The following is a 6,723-nucleotide window of genomic DNA, read 5'->3' as shown; positions in this document are numbered from 1 at the left end:
TTCAGGCCAACCTGGAACTCTGCCTGTCACTCCCCTGCCTGGTACCACTCTGCAAAGCTGTCTCAGCAAGGAGGTCAGCTGTCTGCTTCTTTTCAACTGCAATTCATCCGACAGTTGTCTGGCTTTGTGTGCGAAGTTTTTGAATGTCCCTCCTTGTCTAGGATTATAGGCTTCACACTTTTGTGATCAGAAACACGTTTCCCCCATTGGGAGAAAGGAGGCCTTCTGCTTTTTATTTCTAGATCGTGTAATCACTTTGTTCTAGTTTCTGTTTAATGTCCTGACTCATTATAACAGCTGTTTACTATGAACCTAGTTTTATGGTAAGGGCTTCACATTCATTATCTAGTTACTGCTCAAAACTGTCTCCAAGATCTGTGGGTCTCATTTTACCAGTGAGGAATGCAATCTGATTTCAAAATGTTACCCTTAACTCTTATCTGTGTGTGTTTAGGGGAGGCAACTTGATAAAGTTCATGGAAAGTGGAATTAAAAGATAAGTTTATTTTGGTGTGCATACATTCGCACACACACACACACCCCTTTGAAATATATGCTTATGAACTTCAAAATGTTCATGGCGGTGGCCATGTTGTGATGCAGCGGGTTTAGGAACCACTTGCGACATTGACATCTCATAACAATGTGCCAATTCCAGTTCCAGCTGCTCTGCTTCTAAAACAGCTCCTTGCTAGCCGATTTGGGCTCCTGCCACCCACTTGGGAGACCCAGATGGAACTCCTGGCTGCAGTCTGGCCCAGCATTGGCTATTGTAGGCATTCAGAGCATGAACCAGCAGATGGAAGATTTATTTCTGTGTCATTCTACCTTTCAAATAAGTAAATAATTTTTTAAAATGTCGATGGGAAAAGCGTGTTATTGAAACACTATTCATGGTCATAGTTTTAATTTTTTTTTTTTTACCAAAATGAACCTATTTAACTCCATATTTTCATGAACTTTTAAAGCATTCTTGTGTTGTATATCTGTGTGTAAATGTTTATATCAGTATGTATGATTCAATATTATTTAATATTGATGTTTTTGCCTCAATTATACAATTTCTTATTTGCCAAATAATAAGTTTGTAGAGTTCAAAGTAAGTCGGTGAATTTCTATTGTCTTATTTTAAAATTTATTCTGTTTTTAATAGGTTGGGCAATTCTGGCCAAGCTTTGCAACACGTTCCTAGTTCTGTGGATGCACTAAGATTTACTTCATCAACCAATAGATCTTGGAAAGATTTTTTTCAATCCTGGAGCAAAGAAATCAACAACTGCTGCTCAGAACTATCAAAGCACTCAAGTAACACTCTCAGAACATTCTTCCATACATCAGGATTTCCAAGGGAACATCCAAAGACTGTCCCTTTTCCCAGGGTGCTGATATAGTTTGATAGCAAGAAGTGCCCGCCCCCTTGTTCTCCCCTGCAAACAAATGAGAAAAAACACAAAAATCTAAAACATTTGCTTCACCCACCTTATTCTGTACTTAAACCTCCCTACCCTAATTAGAGGCCCACATGGGATACATCCCTTTCAACTTTGTAAACAATATTAAAGAGAAAAATTTTAAAGAAATAAATAAATGAAATAAATTACCTTTTCTTCACTTACCATTTCACTGTTCTGTTTTTTTGAAACGATTTATATATTTTTACTTGAAAGAGATGTTTTACAGAGAGAAGGAGAGATAGAAAATGATCTTCATCTGCTGGTTCACTCCCCAAATGACTACAATGACTGGAGCTAAGCTAATCCAAAACCAGGAGCCAGGAGTCTCCTGTGGGTCTCCCATGTGGATGTGGGTGCCCAAGGACTGGGCCATCCTCCACTGCTTTCCCACGTCATGAACAGGGATTAGAAGGCGGACCAGCTGGGCTTGAAGGATGCCAGTGCTTGCAGGTGCAGGGCTACGTTGTTGATCTGTTATATCTATCAGCCAGTTGTCTCCAAATACATGACAGACACTAATTACAAAGGAAAGTTTATTTTGGCTCATGGTTGGAGAATGTCACAGTCCAAAATGGGACAACCCCATGGGTTGGATGCTGGTGACTGTGGTAGGTGGGGAGGTGGAGCTGGGCAGAAGAAGGATCACCTGACAAGCTGGAGACAGACAGAAAATAGTTAGGCAAACTCAGTGGCACACAACCACCCCTCTCTCAGGAACTGCCTTCTAGAAGCATCCAAGTGACCTACAGACCCTCCACAATTGGACTAGGATTCTGCCCTCCTAACAGCAGATTGCAGGACTTGAACTTTGCCTGTCTACGTGACCTGGGAGCCAAATCTTGTTCAAACCATAGCATCTAGGAAGTACCAGGCTATTCACTCTTCTCAGGAGGTATAGGACTTGATTTATTAACAGTCTTCTTTCCATTTCCTCCAAATAAACTTTGCCATAAGCTAAATCAGTTTCCATGTGGTTCATCTTGTTGGAATAGTAACAATAGGATCTATTTTTTACTGTGTTTCCCACTACAGGCAAGTAGATGAACTGACATACACATATGTGCATGAAACAATACATGAATACAGATATACAAAACAATATTATACATGTGTGTACAATTTTGAGGGATTTATAGCCAGTGTTATAGCTGAAGTCATTGTTTCCAATACATTTCAGTTGATTTCTTCTATTAAGTTGGCAATCATGCCTTCTGTAAAAAGGATACCTTTGTTTATTTTTAATATCTATACACAGCAGTTTCTCTCCTTGAATAGCTACTGACAACATTTCTGGAGCAAGAGATTCAGATTTGAGAAAACCCACATTTGTTTCTTGGTTAAGCATAAACACTGACCATTTTCAGTATACACTCCATCATGGTTAGACTGAAAACCCAGTCAGGTTAATTTTGCTTTAGTTTCCTTTTTGAAAGATTGATGATAAAAATAGTTTGGAGACTGTTCAATTCAGATTTTTAAGTTACATAATTTGACATCCAGAAGGAGCATTTTTTACCCGTTTCCTTGGCATGTGAAGTGCTTCATGCGCTGAGTCTTCAATTCACCTGCTCTTGGGCCCTGGAGACCTACCACCACAATCTCTGCTTAATTGTATATGTAGAATTTGTGGACATATTATTTACTGCATGTATATTTATACATTCAATATAAATATATGCAATAAAGTCTTCCTATTAAGGTGACATACTGCTATTTTATCTTCTGTGTACCAGTTTTCAGCATCTATGAAGCATAGTGAATTATATGCCTAAGATGTTTTCCTTTCCTGTTGTTGGGATAAAACCTTAATATTTATGTTCATAAATGAAATTGGCCTGACATTTGTTTGTTTCCTATTTAGATTTTGAAATCAGTCATTTCCCTTCATAAATGAGTTGAAGACATACAATTTACCAATGTAAACTCATAAACCTTGAAAGTGTGTGTAAGTGGGGTTCGGGAGTGGGGCGGAGGGCTGGTATGATGGTTCAATTGTTTAGTCCCCTCGCAGCAAGCACCAGGTGTTCCGTGTGGGTGCTAGTTTGTGTCCCAGCTATTCCACTTCCCCTCAGCTCCCTGCTAATGGCTTTGGAAAGCAGTGGAAGATGGTACAGGTCTTTGGGCCCCTGCACCCACATGGGAGACTTGGAAGAAGCTTCTGGCTTCAGATCAGCTCAGCTCCAGCCACTATGGCCATTTGGGGAGTGAACCAGCAGATGGAAGATTTTTCTTTCTCGCCTTTTCTCTGTAAATATGCCTTTCCAATAAAAATTAATGCTTTATTTGTTAAGGTTTATATAGGGTAAGAATTTTTGTTCTCACAGAATTTGGGAAATTTCCATAAACTCACCAGATTTTTTGCAGGGAGATAACTTTTTAAATTTATTTTCTGGTTATTTGATCTGTTGCATTGTCTTATATTTTTTACAAATAAGTATCCATTGGTTCTCAAAAATTTATTATACCTATAGGAATAGGAATAATATTCTTTGAAATACTAATCGACTATGTTTTTATTTTCGCTCATTTGTATTTCTTGTCTTCATGTTTTGTAGAAAAATTCCTTTTATTGTTTTCACTTTTCCAACAGACCAGTCTGCTTTTGTCCTTCATTTTCTTTATGGGTATTTTTCCCCAGACCCTCACATCTACCTGAAAGACAGAGACAGACAGAGAGAGAGAAATCTTCTATCCACTGGTTCATACCCAACATGCCTACAACAGCCAGAAATGGACCAGCCTGAATCCTGGAGCCAGCAACTCTACCCAGATCTCCCATTTGCTCTCCCATGTGAGTCACAGGGCCCAAGCATCTGAGCCGTTATCTGCTGCCTCCCAAAGAGTCTGTTAGAAAGGAACCTGAAATTTGAAAGCAGAGCCAGACACATGCAAGGCAAGGATTTAGCCACTGAGACATGCACCAGACCCCGTTGTTATACTTTTTAACAAGTAAGTCTGAATAATTACTCAGTACCTTCTAAAGAAAGAGACTTTTATACCTGGAGTGGGTTGAAAGAGGAGCCTCTATCGTGGAGTTTGGTCTCTGAGTGTGGGGCTATCTGAGGCCTAAATTTATTCCCTGCAAGCCCACTGACACTGCTTTTCAGAACTGATGCTGGTCACCTGCCAGTGTTACCAGTAAAGTTCTGCCTAAGCGCAGTTCTGACTTGCTTCTGCTTTTTCCTTCACCTCCTTATCCTCACCAGCCTCTCTGTTCCATCTTCAATCCCTTTTTATTTCCAGCTCAAACTCAGGTGAATTTCCATTAAAGCATATGTGTATGTGTATGGTTTCATGAGAGAATAAGCTTTACCAGCCACGCTGCTCTCAGAGCGCGTCTTCTCCGAAATGTTTCTAATATGTGTGGTCAGAGCCTAAGACACTGGCTGGGCCACATGGAAGACTTTATTTCCCAGAACTGTTTCAGCTATCATACTGTTTCTGCATTGTGATGCTGGCACGTCTCTGTTGTCCACCGGCATCTCTGTTAGCTCCCTCTGAGCTGAAAACTGGAAATATGGGGTCAGGTCAAGCACAGAGTTGGAAAGGATTGATAGCAGAAAGAGATACCCTTGAGGTATCTCAGGATAGGAAGGGAGGAAGTAGTTGGGGGAAGAGAAGCTGTGAGGCAAGGACAGGACAAATGGAGCCTGTGAGTGACATTGGCATCAGCAGTGGCACAGGTAGCATGGCAAAGCCAATGTCCACCAACTCCTGCTGTTGCTTGTCCCCGTCTGCCCAGGAGTCAGCCCACCCCAAGAGGTCCCAAGGTATCATGGCTTCTGTCCTTGGAACCTCCCTCCCATAACACCAATATGCCTCATGACATTTGGCTTCCTGTATCTGGTAGAACTTGAGACCAAAAGATAGGTACATATACACATGCACATATATACACACACGCACATACACAGACACACCCACATCTACCTCTTGCTGGACACAGTAGAGAATTCTAGCAAGATGCTGCAAAAACTTCTGCTCTCTGAGTAGAAGGCTCAGGACTCTCGCAGGGTGTTGGGGCATCCTTCAGCAGTAGATGACTGCCATTGTTGTGCCACTATCACAGTGTCAGCTACCACTTCCCAGGTGCCTGTGTAGTTCCAGGGACTACTCTTGGCATGTAACAACTGTAACCTCATCTGATCACAACAACCCTACTACAGTTGGCATCACTAGTCTTGCGTGCAATTAAGGAAATGCTGGCTTAGAACTCATGATTAACTTGGCCACTGACACCAGTCAGCAAGTGGTGGAAGGCAGATTTGATTTTGGTGTTGTCTGATTCCAAGGCTGCAGTGCTTGTCCATCAGTTGGGACAATTCTCTAGGACATGCCTTTAAAGCCAGCTTCTCTTGAAAGTCTCACCCTTGCAGAAGCCTCAGCTCTGTGGCCGCACACCTGGGACTCCTTCCTCCCTTGCCTGATTTCCGTGGCCCCCAGAGGCGCTGGCATGGGTGACCTGTGTGAGTGAAATGCCTTGAGTGTGTTAGCATACTTTCTCAGACTGAGAACCTCATTTCAGACTTCTTGGAATCAAGTGTCCCATCCACTGTTGTTTTCTACACAACTGGATCCCAGCCACTTCCCCTCCACCTGCTTTACTGATTTCCAAGCATGTTCCTTCTTGGTGCCCTCGTGGAAACCTGCCATTGTCTTTGGAGGCCCCTTCTGCTCCGTGGAGAAAATAACCCCAGATATCTCTGATGTTTTTGCCTCAAGATTTCTCCCACTCTTCCCTCCCCCCTACCTCTTTCCTTCCACCCTCAAATACTTCCCCACTGCCCCAGATCAACCAATGCCTTCCCTCATGTCTTACCCCATCCTCCTGGATCTTTGCAGAATTAGTATTGAGAAGGCACAGGGGTGTGCGTACTTCTGTATTCAGAATCCTTTAGTGGTTCCTGTGTTAGTCATCTGTTGTGGGATAATCAATCACCATACTACACAGAGTGTTCAATCAACACATACTTCTTGCCTCGTGGTGTCTGTGGGTCACAGATCTAAGTGCAGCTTAGCTGCCTGGGGTTTCTCACAAAGCCTGTGGGTGGGCCAGGTCTCGGGCTGTAGCTCAAGAACCGGCTGCAGGGCACTGCTTCCCCAGCTTCCTTCAGTCGTTATTGACAGTCTGAGGCCCTTCCTGAGGCTATGTGCAACAGGAGTTTATGCCTTGTGCTGTGTTTCCTATGCAACCCACCACAAGGCAGGTGGCCAAGAGAACCAAAGTCACACTTCCTGTGGCCTATTTGCACAAGCCACCCCTATGGCA

Source organism: Ochotona curzoniae, unplaced genomic scaffold (assembly GCF_017591425.1).
Source record: "Ochotona curzoniae isolate NIBS_2020 unplaced genomic scaffold, NIBS_Ocur_1.0 scaffold_2587, whole genome shotgun sequence".
Classification (NCBI taxonomy): Eukaryota; Metazoa; Chordata; class Mammalia; order Lagomorpha; family Ochotonidae; genus Ochotona; species Ochotona curzoniae.
This window is presented reverse-complemented; position numbering follows the sequence as displayed.